This window comes from Choloepus didactylus, chromosome 5 (genome assembly GCF_015220235.1).
Source record: "Choloepus didactylus isolate mChoDid1 chromosome 5, mChoDid1.pri, whole genome shotgun sequence".
In the NCBI taxonomy this organism is placed as follows: domain Eukaryota; kingdom Metazoa; phylum Chordata; class Mammalia; order Pilosa; family Megalonychidae; genus Choloepus; species Choloepus didactylus.
Window position 1 is genome coordinate 6,093,994 of NC_051311.1, and position 17,072 is coordinate 6,111,065.

Genomic DNA, 17,072 nt, shown 5'->3' on the forward strand with positions numbered 1-17,072 from the left:
CTGAGCCAGCGTGCCCTTGGGGGTTATTCTCTCTCCAAGATCTAGTCCCCAGCCGCTGGTTCACTGCATGACACACCACCTCTCCACCGGGGAGTGTGGAAGAAGAAACAGTTGGGAGGTCAAGGGCACTTTGGGGCCTACAGGTCAGCGAGGCACACCCAGGGGCTCAGACATTCCACTCACTAACTGGCTGATCTTAAAGTCTCTTAACCTCCCTCAGTTTGGAGTCCACCTTCTGTAAAATGCTAATAAAAATGCCTACTGTTCTATAATCTCGGGTGTGGCGACCCAGGAAACAGTTTGATGAAGAGGGGACAATAGATGTAGGTGATGGTCAACGTTCTAGCTTTGGTTTTGGGGAATGGGGTCATACGTGTTTATTATATTGTTAAAAATAATTACAGGGCTAAGTAAACAAACACGGGCCATGAATGAATAAGGATTATGTTTAATCCAACTCTGTGCACCAAGATCCTAAAATTAACAGTAACAAATAATAATGTTTACTTTGCAGGGTGGTTGTCAGGATTAAATAACATATATAAGAGGTTTAGCACATTGCTTGGTATTTTTAACTGCTATTATGATGAGGGTGGGATGCAAGGGTGAGGAGGAGGGAGAATAGAAGTCTTAAAAAGTGTGCAGAGGAAATGACAATGCCACATAAAGAAGGATCCAGTGAAATGAGACTGTGTCTAAATGACTAGATTCCCCCATCACAAACTTGATCATTATCACATCATTTTTACCGAATATTATTATATTATAATCCTGGGTATATATAATCTATGGGAACAGTTTTATCTAAAACAGTTACTTGTTTCTGTTAAGTATAAACCTTGGTCTTGTCTTCAAGAAGCTTACATTATTTGGGGCTGGGGAGAACCATACTACGACATGAAACAGTTACAAAACTAGAATGTGCTACAATGTGATACAAATAACAGTACCTTAAGGTAGTCCAGACAGTGTTTGGTCCTCAAGGGGGTACACTGCAGGAGACACCTGGGAAGGTTTCCTGGAGTAAGAAGCTGAGCTTTAAGAAGGACAGGGTTGAAAAGGTGTTGTAAAATCTAAATCAGAGTTTTCTTTCTTTTCTTTGCAGGACACAGGGGCTGCATCTGCCCCTCACTGCTTTTCTGTCACCAACAGAAGCAACATGCCAGTGGAGAGAAAAAGAACGAAGCAGATTTGATCCTGTGCTGCACTAAACAAACTCCCACACTTTCTTCCTCCCTAAATATTAATCTAGTTTTCAAATAGATTTTAAAATATTGCCCATACAGATGAACTCACTGCCCTCCCCCCTACATGGGACCCGACTCCCAGGGGTGTAAATCTCTCTGGCAACACAGGATATGACTCCCGGGGATGAATCTGGACCCAGCATCGTGGGATTGAGAACATCTTCTTGACCAAAACAGGGATGAGAAATGAGACGAAATACTTTCAGTGGCTGAGAGATTTCAAGTGGAGTCGAGAGGTCACTCTGGTGGACATTCTTATGCACTATATAGGTAACACCTCTTAGGTTTTAATGCTTTGGAATAGCTAGAAGTAAATACCTGAAACTACCAAACTCCAACCCAGTAGTCTGGACTCCTGAAGATGATTGTACAATAATGTAGATTACAAGGTGTGACAGTGTGATTGTGAAGGCCTTGTGGATCACACTTCCTTTGGCTAGTGTGTGGATGGATGGGTAAAAAAGTGGGGACAAAAACTAGATGACAAATAGGGTGGGATGGGGGGATGGTTTGGGTGTTCTTTTTTTTACTTTTATTTTTTATTCTTATTCTGATTCTTTCTGATGTAAGGAAAATGTCCAGAAATAGATTGTGGTGATTAATGCATAACTATATGATCGTACTGTGAACAGCTGATTGTATACCATAGATGATTGTACGGTATGTGAATATATTTCAATAAAACAGAATTAAAAAAAAAAAATACAGTACAGGCAAAAAAATATATATTGCCCAGAGGAAAAGTCATCAGGGACAGAGAGAGACAGAAAAGAAGTTCAGGTTTGGATCAAGTGTGATGTTTCGTTGTATCTGAGACTCAAAAATCATGAGAATATGAGCAACTGCAGGGAAATGTGGACTGTATAGAGAGAAATAGCACAGGTGTAAGGAAAAGAGAATTGAAAATAGAAAGCGACAAAGTAAAAATGGTGAATAGTACGTCTTTCCTTATGCATTATTAGAAGATGACTAGATAAGCAGGCATAATTTTGATGGGAAAGTAGTCCCTTCATTTAGCCAAACACCCAAATAGTGAGATAGTAAAAACTTAATTTCAGATAAATATGTTGGATACTGACAGTTCAATGGAAGAAAAAAATACGCATGAATAATAAATAATATATTAATGCTTTCTTCTATCTGAAATTCTATGGTTCCCTTAAATAATTTTATTTACTTTAATGAATCACCATCCTATTAAATACAGATTGTACTAAAATACAGTTAGTGTAAATATTCAGAAAAGAATAGCAATGTTTCTTAAAGGATTTGCTTGTGAAAAAGAAGGTTTTGGTTCTAGAAATTACTCTAAAATCTGAAATAACAGTCTATAAAGAAGTTAGAAAAATTTAAGTGAAACATACAAAATTATAAAGAATATTGTATGAACTGATCTAAATGGCCCAACTTCCTACTCCAAACACAAGATTTTTTATAAAATTAAAAAGAAATAATTCAGAGGAGGAAAAAGCACAGAAAAACTACACATACAGAGTATATGAATTGCCTCTCCAATCACCCAGCATGAAAAAACTATAAAAACAAATTTATTTAACTAAAAACAGTGTGCTATTTTTTAAAGTAAGGTGATATTTAACAAAAACATACTCATCAAATATTTATTAAGTTCTTGCTGTGAGCCCCCATCTAGGAGTTTCCTCGCATCAGTGAAAGTTCCCACATTCACTGAGCTTATAGTCCCCTGGTAGAGACAGAGAAGAAACAAACAAAGAGCAACTAAATCATATCCTTTCAGCTTGTGATAAATGCTATAATGAAAACAACCAGGAAACAGGATAGAAAGTAGCTGGGACTGTGATGAGGTGGAGCGCAATTTTAGACACTGTGGTCAGAAGTTTTATTTGAGCAGAGACCTGAATGATGTGAAGAGAAACCAGCCATGTGAATATCTAGGGATGGAGATGTCCAGGCCAAGAGCATAGCAACTACAAAGGCCCACTGTTAGATGGATGGATGGATGGATAGATAGATAGATAGACAGAGACATAGATGGGTAGAGGGGTGGATGGATGGAAGGATGGATGGATGGATAGGTAGGTGGATGGATGGATGGATAGATGGGTGGGTGGGTGGATGGATGGATGGATAGAAAGATGGATAGATAGATGGGTGGATAGATGAATGAATGAATGGAAAAACAGAGAGATAATTTTTAACATTTAACTATTGAAATAAAGCCTACATTATCTATTAGTTTATTTGTGTTTTACCTAATCGAAAAACCAAATGCTGGTCATTCCATGAGGAAAAAACTAGGTATAAAAAAATCTGATAGAAGATGTGGCAATTTAGAGCTATATACCCCAGAAAAACATGTCCTTAAATTTAATCCATTTCTCTGGGTGTGAACCCATGGTAGGTAGAATCTTTTGATGAGGCTACTTCAGTTAAGATGCAGAACAACCCAATTGGGATGAGTCTCATTCCAATTACTGGAGTCCTTCATAAGCAGAGTGAAGTTCAGACAGAAAGAGACAGCTTTGTGAAGCAAGACGTGGAAGTTCAACAGAACCCAGAAGAGAAGGGAGAGGCCAGGAGAGGCTACCATTTGCATTGTCACGTCACAGAGGAGCCCAGGACCAAGGATCACCAGCAGGCAGTCCTAGAATCCTTTGGTGTTCTGGGAGAAAGCATCATCTTGATGATGTCTTGATTTGGACTTTTCCAGCCTCAAAACCATGAGCTAATAGATTCCCATTGTTTAAGCCATCCCATTCATGGTATTTGCTTGAGCAGCCAAGAAACTAAAACAGAAGATAATGAATTATATTTTATAGTTATGATATTTTCTTTTTTGCAGCTATACACTTTCAGTTCTTTTATGGCCCAGCTAAAGATACCTTAATATGTTTCCAAATTAGCTTCAGTAACTTAACTTGTCCTCTGAAGACACTAAGTTTACAGATATAGAGGACCAGGAATCAAATTATGAGCTTCCTTATTGGGGCCTGCTGTCAGTAAGGGTTATTCTCATATCGTGTACATCAAATAAGTTCACATCTCCCAAAATGAAGCATGAAACAGAGGGAAAGGGCATCTACTATTCCTGCTTTTTCCGTTTATTTCAAAGGGGAAAATAGGTGCAAGAGAAGGCATAGACCATAGAACATAAGACAAATTTACTATTTCTTTAAAAACAGATTAGTCATTCTACTAGATGTAAGAATAAATTATCAAGAAATCATGATTCAAACAATGTGGTGTTGTATAACTTCAACTCACATAATAATGGGTCAAAACCAGACTGAATCATATGCAAAAATGGAAATATGCAGTTTCAGTTTGCTAAAGCTGCCAAAATGCAATGTACAGAAAACGGGTTGGCTCTTAACAATGGGGTTTTATTAGGTTACAAGTTACAATTCTAAAGCCATGAAAATGTCCAAATTAAGGCATCAACAAGAGGATACCTTCTCTGAGGGAGGGCTGCTGGCATCCAGCGTTCCTCTGTCACATGGGAGGGCACATGGTGACGTCTGCTGGTCCTTCTCTCTTGCGTTCTGCCTTCAACGGCTCTTTCTCTCAGCTCCTATGGGTACTTCTTGCTTCTCTGGGCAGTGCTCTCTCTGCCCTCAGTCTCTCTCTCTCTCCAGATGTCTCTGTCCTTTATCCTGTCATAAAGGACTCCGGTAAAGGATGAAGATCCACCTTGAATGGGCTGGGTCACATCTCAATTGAAACAATCTAATCAAGAGGTCCTACTCACAATAGGTCTGCCCCCACAGGGATGGATTAAAAGAACAGGGGGTTTTCTGGGGTATATAACATCTCCAAACCAGCACATAAGCCAAAGGAGCATTTTAAAAACAGGACATACATAAGGCTGCAAAAGAAATTGATTAAAAATCTATTATGCACTTTAAACTAAAATAATTATACCAGGCTTATATATCAAGGCTATGCTAGCTTCATAAAATTAAGAGTTCTTTTTCCTGTACTCTGGAATAATTTGTGTAAGCTTGAAATTTGTGCTTTAAGTATTTGACAGAACTGGTATAAAACCAGCTAGGCATCAAATTTTCCTTGTAGAAAGATTTGTAGCTACCAATTCAATGCTTTTAATGACAGTTATACCATTTGAGTTTTCTTTTTCTTTTTTAAATAGCTTCTAAATAACTTCAAAACCCTGCCTGTAGTTGCCACATGATTAGGCAAGCCCGTTGCTAGGGATACGCTCAGAAGAACTGAAAGCTGGGACTCAAATAGATACTTGCACACCAATGTTTATGGCAACATTACTTTCACTGGCCAATGGTTAGAGGTGGCCAAAGGGTACATCAACTGAAGAGCATAAGGGATGATGATGAATATCGTGCAGCTACAGAAAGGAGTGAAGTCATGAGACATGCAACAGGATGAATGAACCATTCCATGAGGACAATATGTTGAGCAAAATAAGACAGAAACAAAAGGACAGATACTATATGGTTTCATTTAGAAAACACTTATAAGAAAATTCGGGCCTAGATGGCAAGCTCTTACAGCAGTCACTTTTATTCCTGAGTTTTAAGTGTTATTTCTCAATTTTGAGATGCTGTGCCCTATGCGTATAACCTGATATTTCCCTGGAACTCTGGGTACCTGTGTGACACCTGAGACTTAGAGTTAGAGTTCTGCAGCTCAGAAAGTCAGCATTACTCCATACAGCAACTGTTAAAGAAGCTGAAAAAGAGATCAGACTTCAATTAGAGATATGAACAAAGCTGACCTGGTTAGGACTAAGATAAATCAGAACACATGGTAAGGATGATATTGTCTGTATTTTAAAAATTCACCTTCAGTGTGAGATAAAAGAAAAGATGTTTACTATGTCCAAAATTCAAATTTTCTGTAGCACACAATCTAACTTAACCTGTGTAGCCAATTTATTTAAACAACCTAAACACCTGGAGCCTAGAACAGGGAATGAGATCCTGTAATTCTGTATAGCTTAATGTAGTACCCTGATACATTTCAGAGTATGTTGCGCAGAAAAAATATGGGACTTTTAAACTTCCCCACCTGGGAAATTTCTGTCTCAAGTATTAGGGACTCCCAATTGAATAAGCCAAACCCTCAATCTTGAGGCTTGCTGTAATGAAACTTATTTCTGCAATGGGGAAGCTAATTCCACCTACAGTTATGCCTAAGAGTCACTTCCAGAGAACCTCTTATGTTGCTCAGATGTGGCCTCTTTCTTTTTAAGCCCAAGTCTGCAGATAAACTCATTATCCTCCCCTCTGTGTGGGACATGACTTCCAGGGAAGTAAGTCACCCTGGCAATGTTGGATATGACTCCCAGGAATGAACCTGGCCCTGGCATCATGGAAATGAGAAAGCCTTCCTGATCAAAAGAGGGAAAAGAAAGGTACAAAATAAAGTTTCAGTGGCTAAGAGATTTCAAATAGAGTCAAGAAGCTGTTGTAGAGGTTATTCTTATGTAAGTTTAACCTAGATATTGCAAATTGCCACGGTACGTCATGTCCCAACCAACAGAATTCCTGAAAACCCCAAAAAATAGTCAGGGTTATATTTGAGACTCTATAAAATTTTCTCTCACTAAATTTATTTTTCAGAAACTTAAAACCTCCATATTGTCCCTATGCCAGATAAGCCCTGAAACGAGAGGTACCAGCTTCTCTCAGAACATCAGCCAGTTGCATCCCCCATCCCATAATATTGACACCCTTTTTCAACATGAAGAAGTTATAATGGTCATTGCCCAAATATCCCCGAAGACTGAGAAAATGATCAAAAAAGAGGGAGGAGCTGCAACAGAGAAGATAGGATTTAACAAACGATTATGATTAATGAATCATTATATAGATATTTCTTTTTAGTCTCTAGTGTATTAGAACAGCTAGAAGAAAATAACTGAAATTGTGGAAATGTAACCCATACCATACTTTGAAATTTTCTCTATAACTACATGCTAAATTGTACTTTGAAAGTTATCACTTTTTTGCATATATGTTATATTTCACATTAAACAATGTTTAAAAAAAAAAACTCCCCCTGTAGGCTGTTCTGAGATGCAGTAGCTCCATACAGCTGGTTATTCCAATGCCATTTAAACTATTCTAGAGCACATAAAAAAAAAAAAAAAACACTTGAAAACTATTTTTGAAGCAAATAAAAATCGATGCCAAAAGCTCAAAAAAATTGTGCTAAAAAAATTTAGGCCAATCTCATTAATGGATATCAATGCTAAAATAATTCTAAGTAAAATATTGGCCAACAGAATCCAGCAGCACACCAAAAGGATGATGTCATGTTCAAGTGGGATTTATTCCACCCATTGAAGAACTGTTCAATCTGAGTAATTCCATTAATATAATTTATCACATAAATATATCTTAGGAAATAATTTTAGGAGCATCTCCATGGAAGCTGAAAAGGGAATAACAATTTTTAATAAAACCACTCAAGAAAATGGAAATCAATTGATTGCTCTTTTGCATTAATTAGACCCAAAACCTTAGAATACTTAATGGGGAACACTAGAGACATTTCTGCCAACATCAGAAAAAAGATAAGAATCCCCAGTATGAAGATTATTGGTTGACATCATATTGGTGTTTTTAGCCACTTATGTTAATTATAGAAGAGAGAGAAAGTAGAGGTATAAAATTGAAAAGGAAGATGTAAAAGTATCTCTACTTATAGTTAATAAGATTATATATCTGGAAGGTATAAGAGAATGAACCATAAAACAACTATAAATGGTGAAAGATTTTGGTAATTCAGTAAAGTAACAGGAAATTAAAATATTGTATAGAAATCAATAATCTTCATATATACATGCAAAAATATATTGGAAGACCTCATTTGCAACAGCAACATGTAAGATATAATAACTGGGAACAAACTTAAAAAGAAATGTGCATACATCATATGGAGAAAACAAGGACACAAAAGGAGAACTGAAAACAGAAAAATATACTATGACTGAACAATACAAAGATACGAGTTTTCCATAAGTTAATTTAAAAATTAAACAAAATGCCTAAAATATTTTTAAGAACCAAAGAAGTTCTGATTCTAGTGTCCATATGAAAAAATAAACAAGCATGAAGAGCCATGAAAATCAAAGAAGAAAATCAATGGCAGAAGAGTTTGCCTTATCTGACAATAAAATGTATTATAAATCTTTAATAATTACAACAGTTTTTTACAGAACAGAAAATTCAAAACATGATCAAATGTGCCCATATCTTTAGTCATATCTTTAGAATATTCTAAAGATGGCATCCTGAATCAGTAAGGATGGATTTTTCATTTTTATTGTGGTAACAACATAACCACTTGTGTACAATTCAGGGGTATTAATTATATTCATAAGTAATTCATAATACAAAAACTCTGTCCCCATCAAGCAATAATTCCCACCCCCTCCCTGCCCAGCCCCTGGTAACCTCTAATCAACTTTCTGTCGATGAATTTGTTTATTCTGGGTATTTCATATATGTGAAACCATACCATATTTGTTCTTTTTTTGTCCAGTGTTATTTCACTCAACAGGATGTCCATACTGGCAAGATGAACTTTTCAATAAATGGTATTTAGAAAACTAACCATCTAAATTAAAATGTAAAAGTATTCATAAAAGAACATATGGACAAATTCCTCAAAATCCAGAAAACAAGAAAATATGAAGGAAAAGACTGATGAATTTAACATTATGAGTTTAATTTTAAAAATCTGTCTACTCCTCCCAAATAGGTTAGTGACCTTATAAAGCTTTAACTTGCATCTTCCCACATCCATCATCTATCTTAGGTCATATAGTATTTTAATATTCTCTTGGTTTTGAACCCCAAAATATTAGTTTGCTTATTTAACAGGCAAGTTAATTTACCAACATGCTTCACAAAGTATTTTGCTCTTATCCTTACTCCTTTTACACTTGTCCTTCAGGGTTCAATTTCCTTCTTGCTGCATACAGCTTTTAGTAGTACTTTCAGCGGTGATCTATGTCCTCCATTTTACCCTTACTTTTTCTAAAAAGTGCTTTTATTTAGATATATTCACAGGCCATATTATCCATCCAAAGTGTACAATGGCTTTTTCCATCAACACAGAGTTGTCCATTCATCACCACAATCAATATTAGAACATTTTTACTACTCACAAAAGAAAAACCCCACACCCCGCAGCAGTCACCTCTCAATCCCTCTATCCTTCCCCAGCCCTACATAACCACTAATCTAATTACGTTTCTATAGGTTTATTTATATTTGCATTATACACAAATGGAATCATACCATATGGAATACTTTGTGTCTGGTTTATTTCACTTAGCATATTGGTTTTTTTAGCTGTGATTTTTTTAATTAGAGAAGTTGTAGGTTTACATAAAAGTTAGGCAAAAAATACAATGTTCCCATAAACCCCATATTGCTGACATTTTGTATTAGTGTGATACCTTTGTTGCAGTTGATGACAGAATATTAAAATATTACTATTATCTATGGCCCATATTTTACATTAGGTGTATTTTCCCCATGTATCACCCTATTACTAACACCTGATAATAGTGACACACATGTGTTATAATCCATGAAAGAACTTCACATATTTATACCATTCACCACAGCCATCATCCACAAGGTTCACTATGTTATACAGTCCCATGTTTTATCTTCTAAATTTTCTTCTTCTGACATACATGACCCAAAACTTCCCTTTCAATCACATTCACAAACATAATTCAGAGTTGTTAATTACACTCACAATATTCTGCTACCAACATAACTATCCCTTTCTGAACATTTACAATCAACCTAAATAGAAATTCTGCACAAATAAGGTATCACCTCCCCATTCTCTACCCCATTTCTATCCACTGGTAACCTATACTCTAACTCTTTGAGTGTGCTTATTATAATTAGTTCATATCAGTGAACTCATACAACATTTGTCCTTTTGTGTCTGGCTTGTTTCACTGAGGATAATGTCCTCTGGGTTCATCCATGTTGTCACATGCAAAGTGGACATCCTTGTCTTCATCCATGTTGTCACATGCAAAGTGGACATCCTTGTCTTGTTCCAGATCTTAGAGGGAAAGCTTTCTAGCTTTCATCATTGAGCACAATGTTAGCCGTGGATTTTTTATATATGCCATTTATCATGTTGAACAAGTTTCCTTCTATTCCTATCCTTTGAAGTGTTTCTATCAAGAAAGGATGCTGGATTTTGTCAAATGCCTTTTCTGCATCAATCAAGATGATCATGTGGTCTCCCCTTTCTATTTGTTAATGTGATATATTACACTAATTGTACATATTATGCTCCTTGAACACTTAATATTGCCATGTACATTTTCTAAAAACAAGGATATTCACTTATGTAACACCTTAAGTGCAGTTATCAAGTTCAAGAAATTTACCACTGTTACAAGGCTTACAGTCTATATTCCAATTTTTTCCTAGGTCCCAACAACGTCCTTTTTTTTTTTTTTTTTTTCATTTTTATTGAGATTGTTCAGATACCATACAATTATCCAAAGATCCAAAGTGTACAATCACTTACCCCTGGGTACCCTCATACAGCTGTGCATCCATCACACTTAATTTTTGTTCAATTTTTAGAAACTTTGCATTACTCCAGACAAGAAATAAAGTAAAAGGTGAAAAAAGAAAAAAAGAAAAGGAAACTCTAATCCTCCCCTATCCTTAACCAACCCCCCTCAATTGTTGACTCCTAGTATTGATATAGTACATTTGTTACTGTTTATAAAAAAATGTTGAAATACTACTAACTGTAGTATATAGTTTGTAATAGGTATATAGTTCTTCCCTATATGCCCCTCCATTATTAACTTCTAATTGTATTGTCATACATTTGTTCTGGTTCATGGAAGTGATTTCTAGTATTTGTACAGTTGATCATGGACATTGCCCACCATAGGATTCAGTTTTATACATTCCCATCTTTTGACCTCCAACTTTCCTTCTGGTGACATATATGACTCTGAGCTTCCCCTTTCCACCTGATTCACACACCATTCGGCGCTGTTAGTTATTCTCACATCTTGCTACCAACACCCCTGTTCATTTCCAAACATTTAAGTTCATCCTAATTGAACATTCTGCTCATACTAAGCAACCACTCCCCATTCTTAAGCCTCGTCCTATATCTTGGTACCTTATATTTCATGTCTATGAGTTTACATATTATAATTAGTTCCTATCAGTGACACCCTGCAATAATTGTCCTAATGTGTCTGGCTTATTTCACTCAGTATATTTCCCTCGAGGTTTTGTCATCAACCCATTTTTTTTTAATATGGTTTTGTTCACTCACCATACATTCCATCCCAAATAAATAATCAATGGTTTTCTGCATGGTCATACATTTATGTGTTCACCACCTTCACCACTATCTATATAAGAGCATCTACATTTCTTCCACAAGACAGGAGGGAGAGTCAAAGAAGGTAGAGAGGCAAAAGAAAGAGGAAAAGAAACGATAGCTAGGAAGCAGCAAAAGGAAAAATAACCTTAAATCAAAGTAGAATAAAGAATCAGACAATACCACCAATGTCAAGTGTCTAACATGCCTCCCCTATCCCCCCTCTTATCTGCATTCACCTTGGTATATCACCTTTGTTACATTAAAGGAAGCATAATACAATGATTCTATTAGTTACAGTCTCTAGTTTATGCTGATTGCATCCCTCCCCCAATGCCTCCCCATTTTTAACACCTTGCAAGGTTGACATTTGCTTGTTCTCCCTCGTAAAAGAACATATTTGTACATTTTATCACAATTGTTGAATACTCTAGATTTCACCAAGTTACACAGTCCCAGTCATTATCTTTCCTCCTTTCTTGTGGTGTCTCACATGCTCCCCACCTTCCTCTCTCAACCGTATTCATAGTTACCTTTGTTCAGTGTACTTACATTGTTGTGCCACCATCTCCCAAAACTGTGTTCCAAACCACGCACTCCTGTCTTCTATCACCCTGTAGTGCTCCCTTTAGTATTTCCTGTAGGACAGGTGTCTTGTTCACAAAGTCTCTCATTGTCTGTTTGTCAGAAAATATTTTGAGCTCTCCCTCATATTTGAAGGACAGCTTTGCTGGATACAGGATTCTTGGTTGGCGGTTTTTCTCTTTCAGTATCTTAAATATATCACACCACTTCCTTCTTGCCTCCATGGTTTCTGCTGAGAGATCCGCACATAGTCTTATTAAGCTTCCTTTGTATGTAATGGATCGCTTTTCTCTTGCTGCTTTCAGGATTCTCTCTTTGTCTTTGACATTTGATAATCTGATTATTAAGTGTCTTGGCGTAGGCCTATTCGTATCTCTTCTGTTTGGAGTATGCTGCGCTTCTTGGATCTGTAATTTTATGTCTTTCATAAGAGATGGGAAATTTTCATTAATTATTTCCTCTACTATTGCTTCTGCCCCCTTTCCCTTCTCTTCTCCTTCTGGGACACCAATGATATGCACATTATTGTACTTTGTTTCATCCTTGAATTCCCGGAGACGTTGCTCATATTTTTTCATTCTTTTCTCCATCTGCTCCTTTGCGTGTAGGCTTTCAGGTGTTTTGTTCTCCAGTTCCTGAGTGTTTTCTTCTGCCTCTTGAGCTCTGCTGTTGTATGTTTCCATTGTGTCTTTCATCTCTTGTGTTGTGCCTTTCATTTCCATAGATTCTACTAGTTGTTTTTTTGAACTTTTGATTTCTGCCGTATACATGCCCAGTGCTTCCTTTACAGCCTCTATCTCTTTTGCAATACCTTCTCTAAACTTTTTAAATTGATTTAGCATTAGTTGTTTAAATTCCTGTATCTCAGTTGAAGTGTACATTTGTTCCTTTGACTGGGCCATAACTTTGTTTTTCTTAGTGTAGGTTGTAATTTTCTGTTGTCTAGGCATGGTTTCCTTGGTTATCCAAATCGGGTTTTCTCAGACCAGAACAGGCTCAGGTCCCAGAGGGAAGAAATATTCAGTATCTGGTTTCCCTGCAGGTGTGTCTTAGAAAATTGCTCCACCCTTTGATGCCTCGGGTCACTGTGCTCTGCCCAGCAGGTGATGCCTGTTAGCCTGTAATTCTTGACTGGTGTGAGGAGGTGTGGCTGTGTTCCCCCAGGCTCTGGGGTCTGGTTCTGAATGGAAAGGGCCCCACCCCTTTCCTCCTAGAGAAGACAGACCCCCCCCCCAGGTGGAGGTCATTAGCATTTCAATGGTCTCGCTCTCTGCTTGTGCTGTCTCCACCCTTCCCCGAGTCACAGCCCTGGAAACTGAAAATGACTGGGGCTTTCTCCACTGAGCCAAAAAAGAAACAGACAGTCCCCTTCAGACCCAGTCCAAGGCGACCCTCCTGCTCTCCCAGTTCAGTCGTCACCCAAAGCCTCTGTCTGTTTTTGGGGATGCGTACCTGTAGTGAGCAGTTCACACTCGCTACTTAAAACCCCAGTTGGAGCTCAGCTGAGCTATATTCACTTGCTGGGAGAGAGCTTCTCTCTGGCACCACGAGGCTTTGCAGCTCAGGCTATGGGGGAGGGGGTCTCATGACTTGGTTCCGCTGGTTTTACTTACAGATTTTATGCTGTGTTCTCGGGCATTCCTCCCAATTCAGGTTGGTGTATGATGAGTGGATGGTCTCGTTTATCCCCCCGCAGTTATTCTGGATTATTTACTAGTTGTTTCTGGTTTTTTGTAGTTGTTCCAGGGGGACTACTTAGCTTCCACTCCTCTCTATGCCGCCATCTTGCCCCACCCAACAATGTCCTTTTAAGCATTCTCTCCTCCTCGTTAGATCCCATCTAGGATCACAGTTTGCATTTAATTGTCATTACCCTTTTAATTGCACTTCCTTTTTCTTTTTTAATTGTGGGATATTATATACACACTTTGTTCCTATACCCCACAGCCCCCCTTTTCATGCAGTTCTTGCAACAAATGACATGTTTATCCATTATTAGTCCAAAACCTTGGATTTATCCTTAAATTTTATACATTTTGACTTTTAGGACCTATGGGAAGCGAAAAGTGGAGTTACAAAATAAAATACAGTAATACTGGCAATTATATTTAAGCCATGTTGTTACCGTTTCCTCATGCGGCTTCTATCTTTGTCCATTGTTCTTTCCTTTCAACCTGCAGAACTCTCTTCAGCATCTCTTGTAGGGCCAGTCTGCTGGTGAAAAATTCCCTCCAGCTTTTGTTTATCTTGGAATGTCTTAATCTCTCCCTCATTTCTGAAAGACAGTCTAGCCAGATATAGAATTCTTGGGTTTTTTTTGTTTTTTGGGTTTTTTTTTTTGCTTTCAGCACTTTAAATGTGTCATCCCCATTGCCTTCTTGCCTCATGGTTTCCAGTGAGAAATTGACACAACTTTATTGAGGCTCCCTTGTGGATGACATATTGCTTGTCTCTAGCAGCTTTCAGAATTCTCTGTCTTTTGCATTCATCTGCAGTGTGGGTCTATTTTGGTCTCTCCTGTTTAGGTTTTGAGCATTTTGGATATGCATATTCATATCTTTCATTAAATTTGGGATGTTCTCAGCCATTATTTCTTAGAATAATCTCTCTGTGCCTTTCTCTTTTACTTCTTCTTTTGGAACACCCACAATCTGGTGCCTTTGATGGTGTCCCACAGGTTCCTCAGTTTCTGTTCACTTATCATCATTGTTTCTATCTGCTGCTCCTCAGAATGGATGACTTCAATTGTCTTATCTTCAATTTTACTTATTATTTCTTCTGCCAGCTCCAATCAGAAGTTGAAAATTCTTCTAGGGAATTTTTAGCTTCTGTTACTGTGAACTTCAACTCTGTTTGGTTCCTTTTCATAATTTCCAACTCTAGGTTGGTATTCTCTTTGTGCTCATCTATCATTTTCCTGATTTCCTTTGATTCTTTGTCTATGTTTTCCTTTTACTCTTGGAGCATATTAGAACAATTTGTAAAATCTTTGTCAGTACGCCCCAAGTCTGGTCCTCCTCATCAATGGTTTCTAAGGCTTTATTCTTCTCCTTTGCCTGGGCCATTTCTTCCTATTTCTTTGTGTGTTTCAAAATCTGTTGTTGAAACCTGGAAATTTTGGTATTTTGATGTGCTATTGCTAGAATTTAGACTCTGAGGCATCTGCTCCTTATGCTCGTACCGAGCTAGTATTATGACAGAGCTTTCCTTAAATGCCAGGAGCTAACAATAAAAATAAAATAAAATGCCTTTCCTAGTCTTTGCAAATTGACCTGTGCATGTGCTCCCCTTCACAGATCATCCATACTATGAGTTTAGAGAATAGCTCCAAGTCAAAGTGTAGGAGCCTCCTTGATTCTTTATGTACAAGTGTCTTGTCCTGGGCATGCATGTGGCCTTAGGAATTCCTCCATTTACGGGCTCTGAATGTTCCCTCTTCCCCAGAAAACAATTTCCTCATAGTCCCAGGAACTGCCCTGAATATTGTATAGCCAGCCATCCCCAGCCCCAGGCAGCCACAACTTTACTGCTCTCCCACAGTACTCTGTAGCGAGCTCTGTGAGCATCTTCTACATGCAGGGCAAGTTCTGGGACGGTGAGCCTGCTATGAGTGTCCTGGCTCAGTCCCTCAGTCTGCTTCTAGACATATTTCTCTGCACCCACTGGACCCAGAACTGGGGACCCACACTGGAAGCACTATCAGGTCCCACTCTGTGCTGGGGGGGGGGGGGTAGGCACCCAGGGCACCACAAGATCTCACAACTTCTAGGTTACCTTTTTCTTGATTTGGCACTGGTCTTGTTTCTGCAATTCTTTAACTGTTTCCTGGAGCTTTGAAAAAGATGTTTCTGCCAGTTCTTGCTGGTTGTTCAAAGCTTCTGTCAGGGGACAGAGCCCTGAAGCATCTCACTCCACCATCTCGGTCAGGGCAGGAAGTGGTTTATCTGGTGTTTGTCTGTTTTTAGAGAACTAGCTGTCTACCAGTTCTACTGTATTCCTTTCCTCTAAATGTATGGCTGAATTCTGTGATGCTTGTCTTTTATCTGATCTGTGGCTTTTTGTAATGGGTGAACATATTCCCATTTATACATATTAACATGGGGTATATCTAGTCTTTATTCTTCCACTTTAAGTGTTCTATTATTTAGTGCCACCATTTGCTATATATACGGTCTTTTCTCAATTTGATTTTATAGCCTAATGTGTATTTCTTTAGATAATTTTGAAGGTTTATTATCTGCTTTCTGTTTTTGTGTGTGTTTTTTTTGGCAGTCAATATAGTTTTGTTTATATCATTAACTCCCCATCTCTTGATTTAGCAACTTCAGACTGTATGTGTTGACTCCTTATTGTGGAGGAACATTAAAGAAATGATTACAGATAAATATCCTTCCACCTCCCTCCTTCTTCCCCTGTCCACTCCTGACTTCTATGGTTAATTGCCATTGTTTACATTGTCAAGGTTTACAGCACAATTGTTTAGTCTTAATTCTATATTAAAATTAATTCAGTCCTTATCACCAGACTTTTTAGTGTGGCTTCTCTCTTAACCTTTTGGTTATTCCGATTTGACTTTTCTTGTTTTATAAAAAATGGCATGTGAGTTCTGAGTTTGTTCATGATTGATACTATGTACCTCAACTTCTTGCCTTATTTGAAAATCAGCTTGACTAAAAAACATATTTTTGGTTCTCACCTTCTTTCCTCACCACTTTGTAGACACTGAATAATTCTTAGAGAAGTCTGACTCTATCCTAATTTTTTCACCTGGAAAATAATTAGTGTATTTACTTGGCTACCTAAAAAATTTTACCGAAATCATTGAAATGCAAAAATCATTGGGATATATCACAGTGTTGCTGTTTCTATATCAATTTTTTTTTCCAG